This window comes from Diceros bicornis, chromosome 9, assembly GCF_020826845.1.
Source record: "Diceros bicornis minor isolate mBicDic1 chromosome 9, mDicBic1.mat.cur, whole genome shotgun sequence".
Lineage (NCBI taxonomy): Eukaryota > Metazoa > Chordata > Mammalia > Perissodactyla > Rhinocerotidae > Diceros > Diceros bicornis.
In genome coordinates, this window is record NC_080748.1 from 50055419 (window position 1) to 50082351 (window position 26933).

Here is a 26933-nt window from a genome sequence, read left to right on the forward strand (position 1 = left end):
GCTTAATATTTAAGCAAGGCAAATTTTGATTTTAAAATTGATTTCCATACTAAAGAGACTTGCATGAGAGTAAGCTAGCTCAGTCACTTATTAACTGAGGGATATTGAGATGTTTGCTTCAAGTCTCTGAATTTCAGATTCCTCATTGCTGAGAGGCTTACGTGAGATGTACAACATATCAAAAGATATATGGAATCAACAAATGCACATGTTGCAAGATGCAGTCAGAATTCAGAAATGTGCAAACGGCAGCTACACATTCTACAAAGGAGGAGATGTGCTACTGTAAGTGTCATAACAGATGATCAAGAGGATGTTCTCAGATTGAAATTTGACTGTATGATGATATTGCTACTATAAGAATGGCCAGTGAAGAATTCCTTGCAGCATTTGTGGAAAGATGGAGTTAGGCATACCATGCTTAGAGGAAAGAGAGAGAAACTAAAAACGATAACAAGAATAATACTGTGATCATAGTTTGGAATACAAAGAAAATCCAGATAAGATTCTTATAATAGCTACTGAGCAAACGTCTCAGCATTAAAAAATAAAAATAAAAACATTCCATTAATGGGGACGGTGGAGCTGGCGGCTTAAGAAATTAATCAGTAACCATAATAATGACAGAGATCCCTAAAGAGTTTGGTTTTTTTTTTTTTTTGGTGAGGAAGATCAGCCCTGAGCTAACATTCACGCCAATCCTCCTCTTTTTTGCTGAGGAAGACTGGCCCTGGGCTAATATCTGTGCCCATCTTCCTCCACTTTATATGGGATGCTGCCACAGCATGGCCTGACAAGCGGTGCGTCAGTGCGCGCCTGGGATCTGAACCCTGCGCCACCAGCAGCGGAGCGCATGCACTTAACCACTATGCCACAGCGCCAGCCCCAAGAGATCCCTAATGACTATTTTAAGAAGAAGTGAACAAGAACCCGACAAGAGGCTGAAATAAAAAAGGAACTTTCTTCCCCATGTCATAATTCATTAATTCATTCATTCCACACATATCTATAACATTCCACACTGGTATTACAATAGTCTGTAATCAGACATGTCATTTTTCTTCTGAAGTGCAAAATTAGTTGAAGAAAAATCATTAAATAACCCCATAAAAACATTTAGAAAGAGTTATATGCAACGAAGATAAAGTATCAGATTTAATAACAACAAAAATGTCTTTGAAATTAAAAAAGAATTTCCTGAGAATGTGCTATATTATTTGAACTATGATGGATAAGTAGGAATTAATTATGTAAAAACAGGTAGAAGAGCATTTTATACACAGGTTGTTGCACAGGCTAAATATGGTACTGGGAGAAACAAGGTGAGTGGTTCAGCAAGCTGGAATAGAAAAAGTAATTTAAGGAAAGATAAAAATATTTAACTGTCATTCGAAAAAAGAATGAAGTAGTTGATAGAATGATTTGAACTGTGAATTTGCAGAGATCTCCCAGAAAATATTGCAAAAAGAAAAGGGGTGAGGTCACAAAGAAAGAAAAGGCAAGAGAGAGTCAAACCAGAAATTAAAATATATAATTCAGAAAGTGAGACCAAAACCAGAAAACAAATAAAGGAATTTTTTAAATCAAGAATTTCTCCAAACTGAAAGAAAACAGGGGTCTTTAATTTCCAATGGCATACAGAAGGCCAAGCAGGATAAGTGTAAACAATTCATTACTGAGAAGTTTATTTCAGAATTTCATGGAGGACAAAAAAAAATGCAAAAGCCTTCCAGATTTTTTTTAAAGCAGGTCCTCTATACTGGAACAATTAAATTTGAATCAGATATCTCCCTACATTTCCAGACCAGTTACAAATGTCTTTAAAATTCAGAAGACCATAATTTTGATCAGAGGATGTTACTAAACTCTCAATTAAGTCAGAAGACAAAATATAGATGTTCTCTAAAACACAAAGATTAGAAAGGAAAATTTCCACGTATCCACTCTAAGGAAGTTTTTAATATCAGTTAAAAGAAAAGCTAGTATACTTTGATTGAAAATTAAGGAAATATTTTATTTCACACAACTGCAAAGTCCAGATACTTCTAGATTTGAGCATGGTTTGCCACAAAGCTCCAATAATATCACCACAGACAAGCTAGTTTTCTAATGCTCAGATCCACTTCCTTGAGTTGACTCTATTATTAAACAGGCTCATCTCTCTTGGCAGCAATATGCTTCAGAAATTTTCAAAACTCTAAGTTCTAGGACTAATAATAATAATAATAGTAATAACTACACCTCTTCTGGATGGACAATTGAATCTATTTGGTTTCCATACCCCTGAACAAGTCACATGGCCTAAAGAAAGTGATGTTCTTTTTCTCTTAGTTTTATGCCCACTCTGGTCCTCATGGTTGGTTCAGTCCCTGAAGCCACATGGATAGAAAGTGGGTAAGGGTTGATTCTCATAAGGAAAATAAGGATGTCATTATTAAAACAAAGATAGTATAATGTAATTTGGCTAAAATCAGCTAATCAAAAATCTTTGATCCACACAATGATGACAAAATCACCCGAAACCTGTAAATAAAGCCCCCAAAACAGGTGGTCTGTTTTTCCAAGATCATACAGGGATCCCAACCTAAATCTCAGGGGAATGTACTTTTTCTTTTCACTTTTTTTCCCCCAGCTTTATTGAGGTATAATTGACAAATAAAACTGTAAGATATTTAAAGTGGGAAATGTACTTTTTCACTCATTGTTTATTGCTGATCACGGGTCCCAGATTTAGTAAAATAGCATGTTAAGTTGTAGACTTTGCCCAATAGAGATGTAAATAACTCCTGTCTGGTGGCAAAAGCAAAGACTATAGTTTATGACTCCGTAGGACACTGACCAGTGTTATACCAAGCTCAGCAATCTTGTGCTAACATTCCTTTATTTAATTGTCTGTAATATCTGAAATGCTCTTTGGATCTATATTAATATCTTACTGTGCTTCATTAATTGATATGTAGAATAATTTTTTTGAAATATTTGTTTATAGTTACAGGAGAACTATGGTTTAACATTTTTTGAAAATTATGCTTTAGAACAGACATCCAAATATATCCTCCTTCCCATACATGTGTTTCCAAAAATGTTCCTGACGATGTAAAAACCATTAATCCCCTCCTCAAAGTTTCACCTTGACACTGCATCTATCTCCCTCTCCAGGTAAGGTATGATCTTTTCAAGTCAACTCAGGATGTGTCTCCATGTGATCTGGAGATCAATAAATATTAATTACCCCCAATTAATACAACATGAAAAGGAGGATAAAAATTATACAACAGTAAAAAAAAAATCATTGGAGAAAGGTATTAATTGGAAACAAAGCAAAGTGCACATTGCTTCACAGCTCATATCTTGTTCGAAAGAACAGTACAAAATTTTCACCCTAGTAGTGGGATGAATCCTAGATATTTTTCTGGAAGGAGGTTCTTTGTCCATTACTCCTACCCTGCCCGCCATGCCTCTTGGTTCTGACCTCTGAGAGGAGTTCCTTATTTAGTGTTATCCACAACCACATCTGAGATGAGAATTGGAACGCATGCATGTTCTGGGTGCTGATTCTATTTATCATCTCACTTCTTGCAGGTTTGTGTGCACACACGTGTCTTCATTTGTATGTGAGAACAAGCGTGAATGGGGTGTTGAAATTGCTAAGTGAAAGACTAATCACAATCTCTTAATCCTAGACACTGGGAAAGCAACTCCCTTAAAGCCAGATATCGCGTTGAGCCACGTTTCCTGATTTTAGGGTTGGAACTTGGAGTATCTGTTTCCTAGCAACAATTCTCAGTTATACACGCACTTCCCTAGCCTTCAATTTAATGATCTGCACTGAGGCATCTGCTTTGGAAGATTTGAGACAATGGCTTGGGATGGGGAGGCATAGTTAACCTGCACTTGTCCCTGCCATCTGTACTTATACCATAAAAATAATTGTCTCCTGTGTCTGCCTGGTAGTATATAACAGGAGATTCATGGAAAGGGCCTGTGGGAATCAGGCTTCTCCCATATCTCAATCTTACTGCCAATTTTGGTTCTGGCATCTTTAACTCTGCTAACACTAACAAGCTTTTTGTTAAATAATTTAGCTTTTTCATACCAACAAGGCTCCAGGTTATTACACTCTCAACCATCCTTGGAGCTTGGCCAGAGGCAAAAAGTAATGCCTTTTCTTTCCGATGAGTCAGTTTCAACCCAAGTCTGTATCTTTATTACAGGATATTACTGAATCTGTAAGAAGGGCAAAAGCTAACAACCCTCTAACCTCCTGAATTTTCCCTACCAAATCTCACAATGTACAATCATGTTAGATACATGGTTTATATTACAAAATACAACAAAGAGAATTTTTCCACCTGTTCGATAACAGAAAATAAGCATTGCAACTTCCTGCTTGGGGTTACTGTGATTCCTATTGTCTCTCAAACTACTTCCACCTAGGCAATCTCAGTTTTAGACTCTGCTACTTGCTTATTTCATGATACCAATTTCAGCATCAGTTAGGATAGGTACTGACAGCTAATAATTAGCCTAAAATAGGATAGTGGTAACATTTTTTTACCCATTGTACATACTACATTTCTTAGATATACTGTTTTTTTTTTTAATTTTTTGTGTATAATTGCCATTTACTTCAGGGTTGTTTCTTCTTTAATCACAAACTCAACTCAGCCTTCAATTACAGTTTTAGTAAAAGATGTTTTACTTTCTATTATAAACATGAAACTAATATACAACAATAAATTCTTCAGCTTTTCACTTCCATATAAAATATAACTTTTCTAAGATAAAGAGCTGGAAAGACAATTTTCAGAGACAGAAAGATAGAGAGAGAAATACACATTTTGTTCCAGGCATTTTTGTCCCAAGACAGCCAGAAATAAGTCCATTGATCAAAATATTTTGAAAATAAACTCTGTAGCCTCTTTATTAAACTCTTAATTTAAGTGCAAGAGATTGAAATGACAATAGTGTCACTGTGTATCAAGGCCCTGCTGAGTTAGTTCTTTCTCCACACTTTATGTCCAAATACTGCAGGGGCTGCCTTCTCAGCACCTGTTGGTTCCAGCTCAGCTGAAGAGTGCAGAAACCTATCTGACGCCCTCTGTGCTAAAATGGAAGAGTATAAACTACTGAGAACATTGTCAACAGCCTTAACTTTCATAAACCAAGAGACGATTTAGTCTACAAATACTATGCCCATCACTGGGACAATAAGTATTTCCTGAAAAAAAAAAAGGATGCTTTTGATGTTCAAGAGTATTCAATCCTATGCTAAGATCACCAGATATTGCAAAAGAATACTTTCTTGTAATGTTACCTAGAGAGAGTCTTATAAACAATGCTTTCAAATGTCGCAGCTGACATTGAGGTTCTTTCAGTTAGCTCCCAGAGACTTGAAATTCCCATTTCCTTTACCCCTGCTTTTCCAATTTTGAATCAAAATTTAATATGACTGGTGTGATTATGGGTCGGAAGTGACTATACATTTAAATATTGCTTAATCTCTCTCTTGTATTCACACTAGGGTGATTTTTATTTTAAAAATTTCAGAAAGTCTGTATGGAGAGAATTAAAAAATGTTTATAAATGAATAAAAGTGGAATAACTTTCAATATCAAGAATATACCAGTGAAGCTAAATTAAAATTTAAAACCTAAATACTAATAGAAAATAGAAAATGTAGTATGACATCAATCTTATGTTTAATAGTTAATATAGTAAGAATAATTTAAACTTTGCTTAAATTATTATGAATTCTGATTATAGACAATCCCCAATAACTCCTTAGTTACAGACTGACAGCACAGGTTCCCGGCTCATCATAATTACTCAGTAATTGTTGATTGAAATGAATTGATCCTGTGGCAGAGACTAGCTAATGCTGCACCAAACCTCCCTTCTCTACTTCCTGGGCGTAAGATATGGACTACAATTCTCCAGGTCCCTTACTGGATCCCTAGTTGTAACAATGCAATCTGAGTTCTGGCTATGAAATACAATTACTAAAATGTGTATCACCTTCAGATATGACCCACCAAAAACTTCCCACACTGTCATTCTTTCCCCTTCCATATTGAATTTGAAGCAATGTGTTGATGATGTTAGAGCAAAGCAGGAGAAGGACCCTTGGTTCTTGAATTTACATTTGGAGGAGAATTGGCTTCCAATCAGGAATACTTGCTTTGAGCAGTTACATGAGTGAGAAGTATTGTTTTTATCATTTTATACTCATTAAATATTTTTTGATGTGTTACAGCAACTATTGTTACCTTACCTACATTAGACTCTATTAAAAAAATAGAAAACTCTGTTTTTCTTTAATAGAAGTAATCAATGATGCCACCCTTCAGAGCCAAAAATCACTCACTGTCAGCGCTTAGAAGCATACAACCCTCTGTGAGTGATGAGAGTTCCTAGAGCTCTCTCCTTTTATTCACAAATTCCCTTTCCTTAACCCCCTGCACAAGAGTTCTTTTGGGTGTGGGGTGTATATTAGTTTCCTTTGGCTGTTGTAACAAAGTATCACAAACTCGGTGGCTTAAAACAACAGACATTTATTCTCTCACAGTTCTGGAGGTTAGAAGTCCAGATCAAGGTGTCATACTCCCTCCTAAGTGTCAAGAGAAGAATCCTTCCTTGCCTCTTCAAGCTTCCAGTCCGAGAATCCATGGTTTTCCTGACACATGTTTGTGTTTCTGCATCCAACTTCTTATCAGGACAAGAGTCATATTGGATTTAGGGCTCACCCTAATTCAGTATGACTTCATCTAACTTGATTACATCTGCAAAGACCCTATTTCTAAAGAAGGTCACATTCTGAGGTTCCTAATGGACAACAATTTTGAAGCAACACTGTCAACCCAGTATAGTGTGGGATGGAATAAGAAAAGGGTTAGAGGGAGAAAGGTCTTTTGTAGGATAAGTATGTGCATAACATTCAGAATAAATTTCCATACATAAATAATATCATAAAAGGTGCCTATTTTCTATAATTTGACAATATAAATGAAGGATGAATATTGCAATGGGGAGGACACAAGAGTGGCCAGTACTACCACTGACAATGACCTTATCATATTACTTTTTTGGTGAGAACTATTACAGGGTCAAGATTGTGATTCTAAACAAATTGATTTTGACTCTGATTTTGAATTTGTTAGTCATATTTGATTGGACTTTTGGACTCATATTTACTAGTTCACAAAACACTATCATAACATCAGTTTATAAATTCAAAATACAAATGGCAGAAGATACATAATGCCATGCAAAACTTCATCTCAAGGTGACTAAGCATAAAATTTAGAGTTGCTGATTAAACTTGAAAATGAGTGATATAAAGACATATACTTGTCACTTTCCAATTTCCCTAACAACCCCTTTCCTCTCCTCAATAAATAAATACGTACATTCTCCCTTTTGTCAATCTTATTCTAAGAACTGACATCATGCTTTTTTTTTTTTGCTGAGGAAGATTCGCCCTGAGCTAACATCTGTTGCCAATCTTCCTCTTTTTGCTTGAGGAAGATTCGCCCTGAGCTAACACCTGCACCAGTCTTCCTTTATTTTGTATGTGGGTCACCACCACAGCATGGCTGCAGACAAGTAGTGTAGGTCCATGCCCAGGAACCAAATCTGGGCTGCCAAACCAGAGCGAACCAAACTTAACCACTGGGCCATTGGGCCAGCCACAACATCATGCTCTTTTTTTCTTTTTGAGAGGAAGATCAGCCCTGAGCTAACATCTATGCCAATCCTCCTCTTTTTGCTGAGAAAGACTGGCACTGAGTTAACATCCATGCCCATCTTCCTCCACTTTATGTGGGACGCTGCCACAGCATGGCCTGACAAGCAGTGCGTCGGTGCGCGCCCAGGATCTGAACCCGGGCCGCCAGCAGCGGAGTGCGCGCACTTAACCGCTACACCACGGGGCCAGCCCCAACATCATGCTTTTCGAGTGAAGTAAAATAAGCAAGTCTGCTTGTGTCAAAAAAGATATTATAAATTTATTCTATAAATACTGAGTCAGTATACACTATGTGCCATGCCTTGGGCTAGGTTCTTGGGATATAATATAATAAATTGTCCAAGTATACTTGATGGCTTCCTGTTTTCTTCCCTGACTTGCTACACCCTATACACAGATGGGCCTTTGATTAGAACTAAAACTTTCCTCTGAACAAGTAAAGCATGTTTGCTTTCCCAAGGTCGACATTTAAACCGGAATTCTACCCTAACATCCCTATCCTATCCTAGCCAAGTCTAAGGCTTGAGCTTGCTTCATTTTCGACTTCAATTTTATGATACTTGCCTCATTTTTTCATTTAGTTATAATAGTAAATTGGATATAATTAAGTGTTTTGAAACCTGGGCCAGCATTAAAATGAAGACTAAATTATTCTGATTCTCCTTCTTCCTAAAAATATGTAAGTTAAACTCTCAAAATTTGAGAGCGATCCTAATTCTATTTCTGATTTGTACAGATGGGTTTGCATGAATTATTGTCCATAACAATTTTTCTCAAGTCAGAAATTGATCATAATTTAAAACAAGATTATCAATTAAAACCAAATCCAGACTCAGGTAAGAAGAAAAGACTATTGCAATAGGGGGAGGGGGACTGTGACAATAGGGAGGATACTCTGAACTTAAAAGATCCATAAACCTTTCAAAGGTCAGGCAGAAATGAATTCATTTATAGGGATGAGTAAACAAGGCTAGAAAGAACCTATTGTGGCAGAGTGGGATGAGCAGGTCATGTGATCAGATGGTTGATCAGGAATGTTTTTCGGTGAGGTCAGCTGATTCTCAGGAGGGACTCATAAAAGAGGGACCAAAGTTCAGACGTCTGGGGAAAACTGACTAAATTTGGGTCAAGTCAGGTTACTGGGCATTTTGTCCATGCTAGTCAGTGATACAACCAGTTTAGCTACTCATTTATGAACCAAAGAATGGGAATTCGGAGTGTCTGTGTCTAGCCTTGTTGTATATAAACAAGAGGGTCCACCTATCAATCTTATCTAAGTAACATGAGGATAGTTCTTTGCAGTAGGCCATTTCCTAGAACACAAAATGGGCGGGGGTGATTCAGGGGGCTGGGGCGAGGAGGGCATTTCTTAACTGTTGTTATTGTCCACAAGCCCATGTTTCAGGTAAAGTTCGACATTGTTAGGGGAAAGCTAAGCCAATTGAAATAGAGAGTCAACTAACAACAAAAACAAGTTAATTTGTATTCTTAATTAAACTCTTAGTCATTGGATGCTTAAACCAAGTCATATATTTCATAAGGTGAACTGCATTCTATGCAATCAATACACAAGTAGTTACTAAATATTTACCGTAAGATTAAAAATGGAAAACTTTTCTTAGTTTACTTTTTCTCCTACAATTTGCAAAAACATGCATCTTGTCTGTAAAATTAGCATATAAATCAGATGATTAGGTATGATGCCCTCCTTAGGAAACACAATAATCTTAAAAGCAAATCCATTAAGTAAAAATTCTTTCTTCTACCTTAAATTTTAGATTCTTTGTCAGTTGGTTAGAAATAATTTTATATGCTCTGTGATTAAAACTGCTTACAAAAAAGCACATGAAATATAGCACATAAATGAGTTGCAAGTTAATAGTCCTATTTCATCTTTTAAATCTCATATTACTTTTTCCATGAACATGATTTGCTGAAATTGAGTCATTTACATCTTACAGGAAGGTTATATTTAATACACGTTAAAACAAGTATTTAATATGTACTTTTTCTCCATATTAAGATTTACGAAATGTTACATTTTTTTCTAGAGTCTTAATACTAGATACATTAACAGTTCTCTTTCTGTGTAGTTCATTACAAATTGCACAAATCTTAATATATAGCTTAACCATTGGAAAAAGAGATGGCAATTAAGGCTGAAGAAGAATTGAATCAGATTACACCGAGAGCTGGGTAAGTGCACAAAAATAAGTGGTGGGGTGATGATTTAGCTACTTACTACTATGCCTCAGGAAAATTTCTGAAATGGATATTTTACAGAATTTTTTTCTGTCTCCTTATAGCTGTAGAAAGAATATAAGAAACTATTTCTTTAGACACTAGATTAGCTAGACCAAACATGAAAATGATGCTTATTTCCTTATGCCCTTGCATGTATAATAAACGGTCACTGGAGATTTAACAACAATAAGAGAGAGAGAGGTGTTTTGCCAAATGAGCTTGAGAAAGTTTATAGGAATAAACTTTCCTGTGCCATGCTAAGAGAAAAAGCCTCCATAAATTCCTCACGGCTGCACCCTTTTGGCATCTGGAGTAACCAAGGCAGAACTGATACAGTAACCATTTTCCCAAACGCACAGTGTGTGCAGAGGAAAAAATATTACAAGTATCAGAATCAACACTTTCAACAAAAATCACAAAGAAAACAGCTGGAGGAAAGAGTCTAAAGAATAATCACAGGGGACCAGCCCGGTGTCGCAAGTGGTTAACCGCACACGCTCTGCTTTGGCGGCGCTGGGCTGCGGATTCGGATCCTGGGCGTACACTGACGCACCGCTTGTCAAAGCCATGCTGTGGCGGCGTCCCATATAAAGTAGAGGAAGATGGGGCATGGATGTTAGCCCAGGGCTAATCTTCCTCAGCATAAAAAGAGGAGGATCAGCATGGGATGTTAGCTCCGGGCTGATCTCCCTCACCAAAAAAGAAAAAAAAAAAAAAAAGAATAATTTCAACTGCATTGTCCATCTGGAAAAAGCTGCTGTCCTTCTGGTCATAACTCAAGGCTCTTTGAAATCTTTCCTAATGTCCCCAAGCACTCTTTGTTTCTTCCTTGCATGTGTGTTCAATTTATATAGTGTCTGCTATTTCTCCTTTATGCTCTAAGAGATGAAAAAGAGTGGGATGTGGTGAAATAAGTAACTAAAATCAAGATATGTAGAATATACTTTTGAACCTGGCAAATAAAACTAAACCTTGCCATATCTTCCCCACTCTTGTACTATTTAATAATATAAAGTTAATATTTGGTCTATGTTTCTGGTATAATTTCTTATTTTTAGTGTAACTATGACAACATTCTAACCAAATAATTTATATACTATGCTACATGATACACACACCTGAAAATTAAGGTGGTTGCTCATATTCTTTCTTGCTTTGTGGTGTGCAAAATTGGTTAAATATTATGCTTTTGAAAATACCTTTAAAAATTGAGCATTTCATGGGGGCCAGCCTGGTGGCATAGCGGTTAAGTTTGTGCACTCTGTTTCAGCGGCCTGGGGTTCGCAGGTTCGGATCCCAGGTACAGACCGAAGCACTGCTTGTCAAGCCATGCTGTGGCGGCGTCCCCTATAAAGTAGAGGAACATGGGCACAGATGTTAGCCCTGGGTTAATCTTCCTCACACACACACACACAAAAAAAACCCAAGCATTTCATGTTCAAAGGGAAAAACTTATGAAAACTGATACATCCAGAGCCAAGAGTAAACTATATAAGGTTTTGTGGTTTACCTGTGCCATGTTTCAGCATATGCCATTCCTGGCCTACAATAAAGAAATTAAAAAACATAATGTTTTCAACCAGCTCACAAACAAAAGTTATTTCATCAACTGCCTTTATTTTCTGTACTCTTATTGGGGTACCTAACTTACTCCATATAGGGGTCCTTGATCAAGATCTACCTCTAGTAATAATCCAAGCTTTGAAAAACCTGAAATGATTTATTGAACACATATAAGATCTTGAATCTGCTTAGCTTTCTAAACATGCAAACTAATGAATAGAAATTTTCAGTAAGTAACTGTGAAACGCAATTACAAGTAAAGTGGAAATAAAAAAATATGGCTTTGAATTCCAGGATCAAAAAAAACCCAGAAACCAGGGACCACACATCCTGTTTAGGAATCCTGTGAGCTAACTTTAGGTACATCAGTAATTATAGATTTTAGTTCATTTGGGGCAAAAATATTAGTTTAACAATCCTGATCTTGGGGTGACATGCTACTTGATTGCTTTTCAGAAATTAGGGGCAGAAAAATAAAGCATGATCATCTGTCTGTGTTTTATTTATTCATATATATTTCAAAATACGGTAAACATACATACAAAGTGTGAGTTTATGCATATTAAAAATACAGATGATATAGGAGGGAAAGAATGGTATTTTACTTCCAGAGTTTTTAATCATAAGAAAGATAAACATTTGCACAAAGATTTTCTTAAGTTTTGGGGCACTGATTACTCTTTTAAAGTCTCTTCTTTGCATTATCTGATGATCAGTTGAAAGTATAAAGATGTGCTAAAGAGCAATGCCATTTTGAATTATGAATTCATATGTTGTTTTATTTGTGTTACACAACCAAGCATCACTTTGAAAGTGCAGGATGTTTTCTTGCAAAAATGCTTATGACTATACATAACTATCTCTCTTTGATTCTTAGAAAAAAACAACATTGCCAAGAAAGTTTGTGCTTTTATATTTTAGTGTGGATTTAAATCCATCTGTAGTAACTCTATGTATTCTGCAAAATAGACATGAGTTTGCATTTGTATAATCGTTGCCTTAAAACACTTTATAGATTAGAATTTCTGTAACTTTTAATTACATCATTAGCCTGTGAAGTTGAAAGAGTTACTCAGCCAATGAGATGTGTATTTGGGGTTTTATATCCACATAAAATGGTTTGCATAAAATTTGACTTAAAATGTGATTTTTTTCCTCTCCCTCTCTGAGAGAAATAGCTCAAATATAATGTCCTCCACAAAAACATAACTTACTGAAACATTGTGGTACTTCAGAATTTTAATAATCTTTTAGAGCAACCAGGTTTATTTAGCAACTTCTAGTAGCAAGGTGCTTTCACTGGTTAGTTCATGTTGTCACATATCATTCTTTGAATCAGAAGGTGGTTGTGGACAATCAGTAAGAAGTGAAAGATGATTAGGGTGGTAGAATATTTCCACCAAAATCAGAGGTTTAAGAGATAAATCTTTGCTTGGTAGACAAAGATTTATTAGACAGGTCACAAAAAAAGGAAAAAGTGAAAAATTGAACTTCACCAAAATTAGAAATTACAGTTAATTAAAAAAATACCATTAAGAAAAGGAAGAGACAAGCCAAAGAAAGGAAAAAAAAACAACTATTTTCCTTACATATATCTGACGAATGACTCATATTCTGAATATATATCCACAATACATAAAAGACTCTTACAAATCAACAATAAAAAAAGAAAGCAAAAATAATACGATAAATAGGGGCAAAAACTTGAACTGAAACCTCACAAAATGAGATATACAAATGACTGATAAACCTATAAAAAAGTGCTCAACATCTTTGATCATCAAAATAATGCAAATTGACTCCACAATGAGCCACCATTTCCCACTTATTAGAATGCATAAAGTTAAAATGTCTAACAGAATGTTGGTGAAGTTGTGGAGCAACTGGAACTCTCACATACTGCTGGTGGGAGTGGTGAGTGGTACAAATATTTTGGAGAATAGTTTGGCATTTCTTAACAGTATAACAAAATAACATATTGTTATTACATAACAACAAGCGTGTGTATATATATATCTATCTTATGAGCCAGAAATTCCACTCTTAGACATTTACCCAAGAGCAATGAAAATATATTTTCTCAAAAAACTTGTACAAGGATTTTTTAGACAAGCCTTATTTATAACAGCCAAAAACTTGAAACACCTCAAATGCTCATTAACAGAGAAATGCATAAATGGATAACAACTCGTGGTATATTCAAACAATGGCTTATTACTTAACCATAAGAAAAGAATAAACCACTGGTACTCAAAACAACACGGATAAATCTTTTTTCAAAAACAGGCTAAGAAGACAGAAACAAAACAATACATATTGTATATAAGATTTATGAAAGTCAAGTAATAAACAAAACTAGTCTTTAGTGATAGAAATCAGATCAGGGGCTGCAGGAAGTGAGGTGTGGAGGAACGAGATATAGGAGACAAAACAAAATTTTAGGGGCAATGGAAATTTTCTATATCTTGTTGTTTGTGATAGCTACAGAGGTGTATACAATGGTCAATAAATATGAAACTGACCACCTAAGAACAATATATTTTCTTAATATGTTAATTTTTAACTCTATCAAAATATGAATGTAAAATATAGTGGCAGCACTAACTATGATTCGTGTTCCTCAAGGCATAAGTGATAAATTATGGAGGGAAGTCACGATGGCGGCGTAGGCAGACTCTGAACTCACCTCCTCCTGTGGACACAGCCAATTTACAACTACTCGTGGAAAAATTACCCCTGAGACAGGACTGAGGACTGGATAAGGGGAACTCCTGCAACAGGGGACAATCCTAATTGAGGTGGAAGAGGCGGAGGCTCCCTGCTGGAGAGGAAAAGCGCCGCCTTCACAAGCTGCAGCGCTTCTCGGCTGCCTGGGAACCGCCCACAGGTACGCAGCCGTCCCTGGAGGCGCAGGGCCCTGAGCCGGAGAGCGCCCCCACTGTGGGCATTTTGTGGACCCAGCACAATTGAGATGAGTGGCGTAATGTCTGACTTTGCCTGCTGCTGGAACATTGGGGATTGCCCCCAGGGAAGCTGGTTCACAAAGAAATTAAAACTGGCTCTTGGATGGTCCATGTGCAAACTCACCAGTTTCAGACAGCATCCTAAAATCACCAGAAAGAAAGGTGCACAGTGCTGTGGTGAAAAGAGACTCACCTAATAGGCCCTGATTGCATCTCGGTGAGGCGTGAGACGTATCCAGGGACTGGGACATTGGCGGGGGCCATTGTTGTGGCCTGGTGTGGGTGTGCTGACACAGATGCCACTGGAGTTCTCCTTGAGGCCTGCTAGCCCAGGGTCTGCCCCACCCGCTAGAGCACGGATTTAATCCAGCTCAGCCAGGGCAGGCAGCTCACCCTAGAGACTGGCCCCAGCCAAAAACAAGCCCTCAGGCAACTTGTGGGCCTGCAGAGATTGGTGACTGGATTCTCTGCAGCCTGGCAACTGAGCCGACTTCAGCAGGGCAGGATGTGCACAAGGAGCAGGTGGAGAGTGTGGGCAGTGGTGGAGTGTGTGGGGCTCCCGCCGTGGAGAGACTAGGTCCGCTTCAGGAGGTCGGGGCGCTCACACGGGGCAGGACTGTGTTGACTGTGTGTGTGGACCTGTGGGCGGCAGGGCTTCTCAGCCGCAGAAGACTTGTGCTTCTCAAAGACCCACATGGGGGTTTGCCCCACCTTCCAAAGCCTGAAACAATTGGGTGCTCCCGTGCCTGAGGCCAGCCCCACCCAGCTGCAATCCTCAGAGAGCTGACAAGAGACCTAAAGGCTTGAGGCTTATAGCACTTGTAAGGCCCTGAGCCAAACCACCTGCCACGCCGGGGGCCCACTCACTTAAAAGAAATACTGCAACACAAATGTGGTATTAGAACTTGCAGCCAACTGTGCCGGGGCTCCCCACACCTGATAAAGAGACTGAAGGGCCCACAACAACTACAAGCAGCTGAGCATTACAACAGCTGGCCAGGAGCAGAACTCGGCCTCCCTGTGTGCCTACAGGGAGAGCAAACAGGCCACAACAGAAGGACACACGTAGCCCACATAGGGGTCAACCCAGGAACATTGAGAACTGAGGGAAGAACACTGCAGGCCTCCTAAGCCATCACGTACATAAGGTCACCTATCCAAGAACAGGAGACGTAGCTGACCTACCTAATACATAGACACAAGCACAGGGAAAGAGGCAAAATGAGGAGGCAAAAGAATACATTCCAAGTAAGGGAACAGGACAAAACCCCAGAAAAGGAACTAAGTGAAACAGAAATGAGCAACTTACCTGACAGAGAGTTCAAACAAAGAGTGTTCAGGATGCTCACTGATGTGGGGAGAAGAATAGATGAACTCAGTGAGAATGTCAACAAAGAAATGGAAGATATAAAAAAGAACCAATCAGAAATGAAGAGTACAATACTGGAAATGAAAAATTCACTAGAGGGACTCAAAAGCAGAGTAGAGGATACAGAAGAACAGATCTGCGAGCTGGATGAAAGACTAGAAGAAATTACCCAAGCTGAACAGTTAAAGAGAAAAGATTTAAAAAGAGTGAGGACAGTCTAAGGGACCTCTGGGACAACTTCAAGCACACTGACATCCGTGTTATAGGTGTCCCAGAAGGAGAAGAGAGAGACAAAGTGGCAGAGAATCTATTTCAAGAAATAATAGATGAAAACTTCCCTAACCTAAGGAAGGAAACAGAAATCCAGGTACAGGAATCACAGAGAGTCCCAAACAAGATAAACCCAAAGAGGCCCACACCAAGACACATCATACTCAAAATGTCCAGAATTAAAGATAAAGAGAGAATCCTAAAAGCCACAAGAGAACGTCAAGTTACATACAAAGGAAACCCCATAAGGCTATCAGCTGACTTCTCAGCAGAAACCTTACAGGCTAGAAGAGAGTGGCACGATATATTTAAAGTGCTAAAAGGAAAAAACTTACAGCCAAGAATACTCTACCCAGCAAGGTTATCATTGAAAATGGAAGGAGAGATCAAAAATTTCCCAGACAAGCAAAAATTAAAGGAGATCGTCAACAGGAAACCAGTGCTACAAGAAATGTTAAAGGGACTGATTTAAGGGAAAAAGAGAAGACCAAAAATAGGAAAAATTATCTATTTCCATGATAAGAACGTAATGGATATAAATGCACAAAAAAGAGATCTGATATGACATCAAAAACATTAAAGGTAGGAGGAGGGGAGTTAAAGAGTAGAGCTTTCAGACAGAGGTCAAACTAAAGAGACCATCAATTCTGTATCGAAGAAGAAAGGAACAGAGAAGGACTACTAAAACACCGAGAAAAGAAAAGTTAAAAAATGGCAGTAAGTACATACTTATCAATAGCTACTTTAAACGTCAATGGACTAAGTGCTCCAATTAAAAGGCATAGGGTGGCTGATTGGAGAAAACAACAAGACCCATATATATGCTGCATACAAGAGACACACTTCATACCTAAAGACACTCACAAACTGAAAGTGAAGGGATGGAAAAAGATACTCCACACAAATGGCAATGAAAAGTAAGGTGGGGTAGCAGTACTCATATCAGAAAAAATAGACTTTAAAACAAAAACTGTAAAAAGAGACAAAGAAAGGCATTACATAATGATCAAGGGAACAATCCAACAAGAGGATATAACACTTGTAAATATCTACGCACCCAATGTAGGTGCACCTAAATATATAAAGCAATTATTAAGAGACATAAAAACAGAAATAGACAGTAACACAATAATAGTAGGGGACTTTAACACTCCACTTACACCAATGGATAGATTATCCAAACAGAAGATTAATAAGGAAACGTTGGCCTTAAATGACACACTAAAAAAGATGGACCTAGTAGATATATACAGAGCATTCCATCCAAAAACCGAAGAATACACGTTCTTTTCAAATGCACATGGAACGTTCTCCAGGATTGATCACATATTAGGCCACAAAACAAGTCTCCATAAATTTAAGAAGATTGAAATAATACCAAGTATCTTTTCTGACCACAGTGGTATGAAACTAGAAATCAACTATAGGAAGAAAATAAGAAAAGCCACAAATACATGGAGATTAAACAAAATGCTACTGAATAATGACTGGGTCAATGAAGAAATCAAAGAAGAAATGAAAAAATACCTGGAGACAAATGAAAATGAAAATACGACATGCCAGAATTTATGGGATACAGCAAAAGCAGTTCTAAGAGAGAAGTTTATAGAAATACAGGCCTATCTCAACAAATAAGAAAAATCTCAAATAAACAATCTAACAATGCACCTAAAGGAACTGGAAAAAGAAGAACAAACAAAGCCCAAAATCAGTAGAAGGGAAATAATAAAAGTTAGAGCAGAAATAAATGAAATAGAGACCAAAAAAACAATAGAAAAAATTAATAGAACCAAGAGCTGGTTCTTTGAAAAGATCAACAAAATTGACAAACCTTTAGCTAGACTCACCAAGAAAAAAAGAGAGAAGGCACAAATAAGTAAAATCAGAAATGAAAGAGAAGAAATTACAACAGACACCTCAGAAATACAAAAGATTATAAGAGAATACTATGAAAAGCTATATGCCAACCAATTCGACAATCTGGAAGAAATGGATAAATTCTTAGAATCATACAACCTTCCAAAACTGGATCAAGAAGAAGTAGAGAATTTGAATAAACCAATCACCAGTAAGGAGATTGAAACAGTAATCTAAAACCTCCCAAAAAATAAAAATCCAGGACCAGACGGCTTCCCTACTGAATTCTACCAAACATTCAAAGAAGAGGTAATACCTATCCTTCTGAAACTCTTCCAAATAATTGAGGAGGTGGGGAAGCTCCCTAACTCATTCTACGAAGCTCACATTACCCTGATACCAAAACCAGACAAGGACAACACAAAAAAAAGAAAATTACAGGCCAATATCACTGATGAACATCGATGCAAAAATCCTCAACGAAATACTAGCAAATCGCATACAACAATACGTTAAAAAGATTATACACCATGATCAAGTGGGATTTATTCCAGGTATGCAGGGATGGTTTAACATTCGCAAATCAATCAACGTAATACACCACATTAATAAAATGAAGAATAAAAATCACATGATCATCTCAATAGATGCAGAGAAAGCATTTGACAAGATACAGCATCCATTTGTGATAAAAACTCTGAATAAAATGGGTATAGAAGGAAAGTACCTCAACATAATAAAGACCATATATGACAAACCCACAGCTAGTATCATCCTCAATGATGAAAAACTGAAAGCTATCCCTCTAAGAACGGGAACCAGACAAGGATGCCCACTGTCACCACTCCTATTTAACATAGTACTGGAAGTCCTAGCCAGAGCAATCAGGCAAGAGAAAGAAATAAAGGGATCCAAATTGGAGAGGAAGAAGTGAAACTGTCACTATTTGCAGGTGACATGATTTTGTATATAGAAAACCCTAAAGAATCCACCAGAAATTTTTAGAAGTAATAAACGAATATGGTAAAGTTGCAGGATACACAATCAACATACCAAAATCAGTTGCCTTTCTATACACTAACAATAAAGTAGCAGAAAGAGAAATTAAGAATACCATCCCATTTACAATTGCAAGAAAAAGAATAAAATACCTAGGAATAAACTTAACCAAAGAGGTGAAAGAGCTGTACACCAAAAACTATACGACATTGCTGAAAGAAATTGAAGAAGACACAAAGAAATGGAAAGATATTCCGTGCTCTTGGATTGGAAGAATTAACATAGTTAAGATGTCCATACTTCCTAAAGCAATCTATAGATTCAATGCAATCCCTATCAAAGTTCCAACAACATTTTTCACAGAAATAGACAAAGAATCCTAAAATTTATATGGAACAACAAAAGACCCCAAATAGCTAAAGGAATCCAGAGAAAAAAGAACAAAGCTGGAGGTATCACACTCCCTGATTTCAAAATATACTACAAAGCTATAGTAACCAAAACAGCATGGTGCTGGCACTAAAACAGACACACAGATCAATGGAATAGAATCGAAAGCCCAGAAATAAACCCACACATCTATGGACAGCTAATCTTTGACAAAGGAGCCAAGAACATACAATGGGGAAAAGAAAGTCTCTTCAACAAATGGTGTTGGGAAAACTGGATAGCCACATGCAAAAAATGAAAGTAGACCCTTACCTTACACCATACACAAAAAGTAACTCCAAATGGATTAAAGACTTGAATGTAAGACCCGAAACTATGAAACTTCTAGAAGAAAACATATGATGTTCTTCGACATCAGTCTTAGCAACATATTTTCAAGCACCATGTCTGACAGGGCAAGAGAAACAATAGAAAAAATAAACAAATGGGACTACATCAAACTAAAAAGCTTCTGCACAGCAAAGGAAACCATCAACAAAACGAAAACACAACCTAACAATTGGGAGGAGATATTTGCAAACCATACATCTGATAAGGGCTTAATCTCCGAAATATATAAAGAACTCATGCATCTCAACAACAAAAAAACTAACAACCCAATCAAAAAATGGGCAAAAGACCTGAACAGACATTTCTCCAAAGAAGACATACAGATGGCCAACAGACACATGAAAAGATGTTCAAAATCATTAACTATCAGGGAAATGCAAATCAAAACTACAATGAGATATCACCTCGCGCCCGTCAGAATGGCTATAATTAACAAGACAGGAAACAACATGTGTTGGAGAGGATTTGGAGAGAAGGGAACTCTCATACACTGCAGGTGGGAGTGCTAACTGATGCAGCCACTATGGAAAACAGTATGGAGATTCCTCAAAGAATCCAGGATAGAACTGCCATATGATCCAGCTATTCCATTGCTGGGTATTTATCCAAAGAACTTGAAAACACCATTGCATAAAGATACATGCACCCCTGTGTTCATTGCAGCGTTATTCACAATAACCAAGACTCGGAAGCAACCTAAGTGCCCAGCAAGGGATGAATGGATAAAGAAGATGTGGTATATATACACAATGGAATACCACTCAGCCATAAGAAACGATGAAATCCAGCCATTTGTGACAACATGGATGGACACTGACGGTATTATGCAAAGCGAAATAAGTCAGAGGGAGAAGGTCAAATACCGTACGATTTCCTTCATTATGTAGTAGATAATAACAACAATAAACAAATACATAGAGACAGAGATTGGATTGGTGGTTACCAGAGGGGAAGGGGGCTGGGGGGAGGGCGAAAGGGATAAGTCGGCACATGTGTGTGGTGATGGGTTGTAATTAGTATTTGGGTGGTGAACATGATGTAATCTATGCAGAAATAGAAGTATAATGATGTACACCTGAAATTTATACAATGTTATAAACTAATGTTACTGCAATAAATAAAAAATTAAAAAAAAAAGAAATAAATTATGATACTACATACTAAATTTACGATAATCAATGAAAGGAGATGATACTTACATGATGCCTTCATTTAACCTATCTAAATACCTATTTGAAATTATGAAAGTAACATGTAATCAAAGTAAAAGTGATTTTTGAGAAGAATACAGTGAAATAAATTAACCCCCCTCCCTCCCCCAAAGCTTATCCCATTCTCATCTTCATTATTACTAACGTTAAATATAAAATAGTAAAGATTTTTTCTTTCCTAGAAAATGAAAGAATGTCAGAAGTGAATTTCTGAGTACTTACATGTAAATTTTTATTCTATTCCTACGTTTAAGTCTAGGTTTAAAATTATTTTCCATGTGCATTAGAAGGCACAAATCCATTGTTTTCTGGAATATACATTATTGCTAGTTAGAAGGATGATGACAATTTGTCTGTCTCTCACCTATTTGAAAGTAGCCATATCACTCTCCCTTTTGGGGTAATACTGTCTCTTTTTAACTGAAAATCGAAACTGCAGCAAGGCTGATTAAGTTTGTTTCTTCTTATTTAGAAGATGATCCTTCTTCTTGGTGATGATCCACTTCCTGGATCATTTCAATCTGAAGATTCTGTGTTCAGCCCTGGGGAAATTTAGTCTATTAGCTCTTTATTTTACCTGCTCCATTCTTTCCAGCACTTTCATGAGATGGAGTTGGAAATTCAGGGCATATTCTCTTTGACTTTTATCTTTTCTTTTATATTTTTATTTCCTAATAATAAAAATAGCTATAAAATCACTTTATAAGTATTTACTAAGTGCCAGGCATCTTAAATTCTTTTGATGAATTATTTCCTTTAGTCCAGCCAACTATCTTTTGAGGAAGATATTATATTTAAACCCATTTTAGAGTAATATAAACTAAAATATTCATAAGATTAAGTTGTCCAACATCACACAATTCAAAAAATTATAGTGACTGAAAGATGGATTAGACAAATTGTACACCTAACGGTTACTCTTTTTTCTTTTCAAAAATAAAAGTTTATTTTCTAATTATATTTATTTTATTATCTTAACTTCATTTTCTAATTAACTTTATTTTCTAACAAAGTTAACTTTGTTATTCTTAACTTTATTTTCTAATTATCAAATTTGATCATCACCCATATCTATCATCAATCAGCATTTGTTCTCAACTATATTGCTTTATTTTTCTTTGCTGAGATACAATTTGTGGAGAGTAAAATGTACAGATCTTTAGTGTACACTTTGATAAGATATGATAAATGTGTGTGCCCATGTAGCCAACACCCATTTCAAGATAGAAAACATTTTCATCACCCCAGAAATTTCTGTTATGCTCCTTTCCAGTCAATCATCACCACTACCACCATCACCACCACCACCACCACCCACCCTCCAAAGACAACAATTCTTTGAATTGCTCTCACCATAGGTGATCTTTGTCCGGGGTCTTAATCTTTATATAAATAAAGTCATATGCTACACACTCTTCTTTTTGTCTGGCTTCTTTCAATCAACTCTATTTCTGTGAGATTCTTTCACTTTGTTTTATGCATCAATGATTCATTTTTTTATTATTGTATAGTATTCATTTGTACAAATATAACATAACTAATTTATATACTCTCCTGTTGAGAGAACTCTGTTTTTGGTCATTATGAATAATGTTGCTAGAGAATTCTTGAACAATTCTTTCTGTGGACATATGCTTTCATTTCTCTTGGGTGAATGTTTTGGAGTAGAATTTCTGGGTCATGTAGGTAAACATTTAACAGTATAAGAAACTGCTAAATTTCTAATTTCTTTTTTTTAAATGAATGAAATATTTTCTATAATCTGTCTAAAGATCCTTTACATTTGACCAGTAGATCAGAGTAGGAGAAAACTATATAGACTTCGATAACAAAGCTACCTTCAGTATCATCCTGGTAAAGTTTTAGCAACTGCCTTCCAGGAATGATTGGTATAAATACTCCCATCATAGCCAGTTTCAAGCTATCAACATAATATTAACCAACTCCCAAAATTCCTGAAAACTTCACAATCAGTTCTCCCATTAGCAGTCAGCTTCAGTATCCCACTGGACCTATCAGGTTATTTTTGGCAATAAGAAAAATAAAGCGAGAAACTCACTGAACTAGGTGGCCCACCTCCTCCCTAAATTTCCCTGTGGGAATGGAATAAATAAATAATAATGTTTATTGAATGCTAACTATATGCCAAGTAATATGCTAAATGCTTCAGATGCAATACCTCTTTAAGTCATTTAATACCTACAACAATACTATGATGAAAGTACATTTTTATTGATAAAGAAATTGAGGCACAATTAAGTGAAATGATTTCCCAAAGTCCCACACCTAGTCAGTTGTAAAGCCAGCTTTTCAACTCAGGCATTCTAGCGCCAAAACTTACATGCTCAACTTCATATTATTACATAGCTTCCATTCTTCCAGAGATAGCACAAGATTTTGTTTTACCACTGAAGTTTTAGTTTGTTCACTATTTAAAACCTTGATTAACTGGAAGAACAGATACTTGATAGCGTAAATTGTTCAATTATATTTTATACAAATTTTACAGAATCCACCTGGTATTTCATTTGTGAAAGAAACTTGAGAGATTGTAATTATATGCAAAGACAAATTGGAAACCTAGAATCAAGTAATCATGAGTAAAGAAAGACTTTGTATTTCATTCAAAAACAATTCAAGTTAAATTACCATTATCTTAAGTCAGTTCTAAAATGTCTTGGAAAACTGGATAAAAGATGTATGTGCTTATTCATAAGATGTCTACATACATAACAAATTGTTTCTGCTTCGAATTTTCTCTCTCTCTATATATATAAAACAACTTTACCGCAGAATAAAAATCATGTCTCAAGTTCACCAAGTAGTTAAGTTCATGGGCGAAACTCAAATGTCAGATGTCCTCAGTAAGAACTGATCCCTGAACGTCAAAGACCCAAGCAGTCTGACTTGTGCACTCTGGATAAAGGCAGCAGGGTACCAGCTGGCCTTGTCAAAAGACTGTTGGCCCCTAAGGTGCTCACCGTAAGGAGATACCCCTCTCATCTTTCATCACTTAGAGCCAGACGTCTTAGAAGCTTCTGGGCACCAGCGAGGCTTCAAGCAAGAGGGAGGGAAGGAGGAAAAAGACAAGGAAGCGAGTGGAGCTGGCTCCCACGGTGGCTGAGGATGGACGCGCAGAGCGGGAGGCTGCGACATGATGCGATACGTGCTGCTGTTCAGCTAGCAGGGGAAGTTGCGGCTGCAAAGTGGTACCTGGCCATGTCAGACAAGCGGCGAACGAAGATGGTTCAGGAGCTTATACAGGCCATTCTGACTTGCAAGCCCAAGATGTGCAGCTTCCTGGAGAGGAGGGACCTCAATGTCGTCTATAAGAGATATGCCAGCCTCTACTTCTGCTGCGCTATCGAGTGTCCCGACTAGGAGCTCATCACGCTGGAGCTGACCCACCGATATGAGGAGCTTCTGGACAAATACTTCCACAGCATGTGCAAGCCGGACATCATTTCCAACTTTGAGAAGGCATGCTTCATCTGGGATGCGTTTTTGATGGGAGGTGATGTCCAAGACACCTTCAAGAAGTGTGTGCTGAAGGCTGTCGAGCAGGCAGACCTGCTGCGGGAGGAGGATGAGTCGCTGCTCGGTGTGCTGGAGGAGATGCGTCTGGTAGAACGCCCCCACTGGGCCGGATGGAGATGTGGGGAGCTGGTGGAAAGGCAGGGCACGAGTGACCGATTCTCACATGTCTCTTTGAGGGCTCTTTGCTTGGTGGAATTCAGCTGCCCCTCCGCGGCTGCCTCACCTTCTATTGGAGTGAGCTGTGGGCTGGAAACCCTCAAACATTCCCTCCCTCTACCCACATCTCCTGTTTCTTCTTTTCCCACTGAAGGTTTTAGGAGATGGGAGGCAGGAGAATGTGACCAAAATAGGGGTGCTATTGGGCTCTCATTCTCTGCCTTTGAAGAACTAATGCTACCCCAAACTTCCTCCCTGCCCTTATAACTGTAAATATACAAATACGTGAGGTTAAAAGGAAAAGATTTTCCCACTCTTTTCTCCTCCCTGCCCCATAAGCTACCTCCATTTCTCCCCCCAGACAACCAGGGCAGCTTCTCTGCCTGGGAGGAGGTCTTCTGTGTAGTGAGAGGGAATTCCTTTTCCCTCATCTGCCCCCTCGCCTTCCTCTTTGGCTGCAGTGGGACCTCTGTCCAGTGACAGGGGAGGAACAACATAGTTCACTTTTTTCCTAACCTTGCCACTTTGAGAGAAGAGAGGGTTGGGGAAATTGCAGGCTTTATGGGAGACTGGGCCTTGTCCGTCCTTTGCTCCATGTTCTGGGTGAGGCAAGAGTTTCGGAGGGGGGGTGGAGGAAGTGTCTGACTTTACTTCCTTTCCTCTGAAATAAAAGGAAAGGATTTCTGGGAGAAAGGAAAAGTTGATATGTTAAAGGATGTCAAGTGGGAAAGCCATTAGGGTCTCTTTGATTTCTTCATAATAATCTAAATCTCCTAAGCTAAAACCTGAGATACATCCTATTTATCCTTATACAGATGAAAGTAAGTTCAGACTATGTAAAATTGTGCTCTTGGTTAAGTATTGTGTCACCATTTTAGCTCCACTTGTCTGCCTTCTTATGCTTTCAGTAGTGTTCTCTAAATGTTCTTTGAGGTCTAAGCCTCAAAAGACTATGTTTCTCACATGCAAAGACTATAATTTTCATATTTTAAAAATAAAGTCTGACTCTTATCACAATGCCAGCATGTTATTAGGAGCACAATATTAATGTGCTAATACTAAAGGAACATTTCCTCCTCTCATATAGAAGAAATGTAGCCTTCCTATACAAAACTGGATTCGCTGTATATCTAGTCTTTTTTTTTATTTTTTACTTTGTCAGGAGTGTAATGAGGTGGTTTATGAATAAAATATATAGAGTTTGATTGATTAAGATTTTAATCTTGGCTCTTTCACTTCTTCTCTGATCTTAAACAAATGATTTAAATGTTTTTAAATTCATATTCCTTATATATAAAATTGGATATTGATACCCATTTCATAAGATTGTTCTTGTGTTGTGTGTGTAAAATAATCAACACAATGCCAGGAAAATAATGAGTTTATGTATTTGTTTACCTCCTATTTTAATTCCCAAAATAAGTTATATAAATTATAATTTATAATAGGTCATAAGTTATAGCCTCAATGTCCTCATAATGTCAGTGACAGATATTTATCTTGCTCTTATTGTATTAACTTAGTGTGGTCTCCAAGTCTGGGACACAAGTTGACTGACCAAAACTACTTTAAGCAAGAAAATACTTAACATTCAGTACCATGTAGCCAGATATATATTCCCTCTTATCTTTTTTCAATTTAAACTTCCTCTTAACTATAGTCAATTTATGCAAACATTCCCAAACCTTATAAACTCCCATTTCCACCTCTAGCTTCTCCACTCTTCTCAACTCTCTTGATATTTTTCAAATGGTATGTCCGTACTCCATATACTGCTCCTACTTCTCTCCAGAGCTTCCCTGGTTATTTCTGAATTAGTGCTATAACTTTCTACCTGACTTATCTGCTCCTACCTCATCATCTCCCAGCCCATTGTCCACACTAATGGTAAGTAATATTGTTAAATTAATCACCCAAAAATAAAATTCCCATGGTTAAATTTTTTTTTCCTACACCTTCTATGAAAAATCCAGACATCGTCGAATGGAACACAAACCCTTTCTCAATCTAAAATCTATCCTTCTCTGTTGACCACGGTGTAGACTACCACTGAAATACTACAGGCAAAGGCTCAGTGTACTGTGGTCTCCCAGGCCCTCTGCATTCATGTGTGCCTGCATGTGCCAGGGACCTTGCTTCTCCATTTCTTTCTGGCTAACTTCTATTAGAACTCCATAACTCACTCCAGATGTTTCTTTTTCTCTAGTGCTTCTCCCACAACGTTCCCGATCTCCTAT

At 37.4% G+C, this 26933-nt stretch overlaps 1 long non-coding RNA gene and 1 pseudogene across 2 annotated transcripts in view; one reads left to right on the forward strand and one right to left on the reverse strand.

The window, feature by feature from the left end:
* LOC131410256 (uncharacterized) overlaps positions 1-14788 on the reverse strand; it is a 33658-nt gene extending 18870 nt beyond the window's left edge. The window contains exons 1-2 of one of the 2 annotated variants that reach the window (XR_009221202.1): positions 14711-14788; positions 11191-11338 (exon numbers count right to left, since the gene is read on the reverse strand). This is a non-coding gene — a long non-coding RNA (uncharacterized LOC131410256). The remainder of the gene's footprint in view (positions 1-11190; positions 11339-14710) is intronic. The other variant, XR_009221201.1, reaches the window with a different exon arrangement.
* Positions 14789-24157: 9369 nt separating this feature from the next.
* Positions 24158-24963, forward strand: LOC131410001 (AP-1 complex subunit sigma-1A-like; annotated as a pseudogene).
* The last annotated feature ends 1970 nt before the right edge of the window (positions 24964-26933 follow it).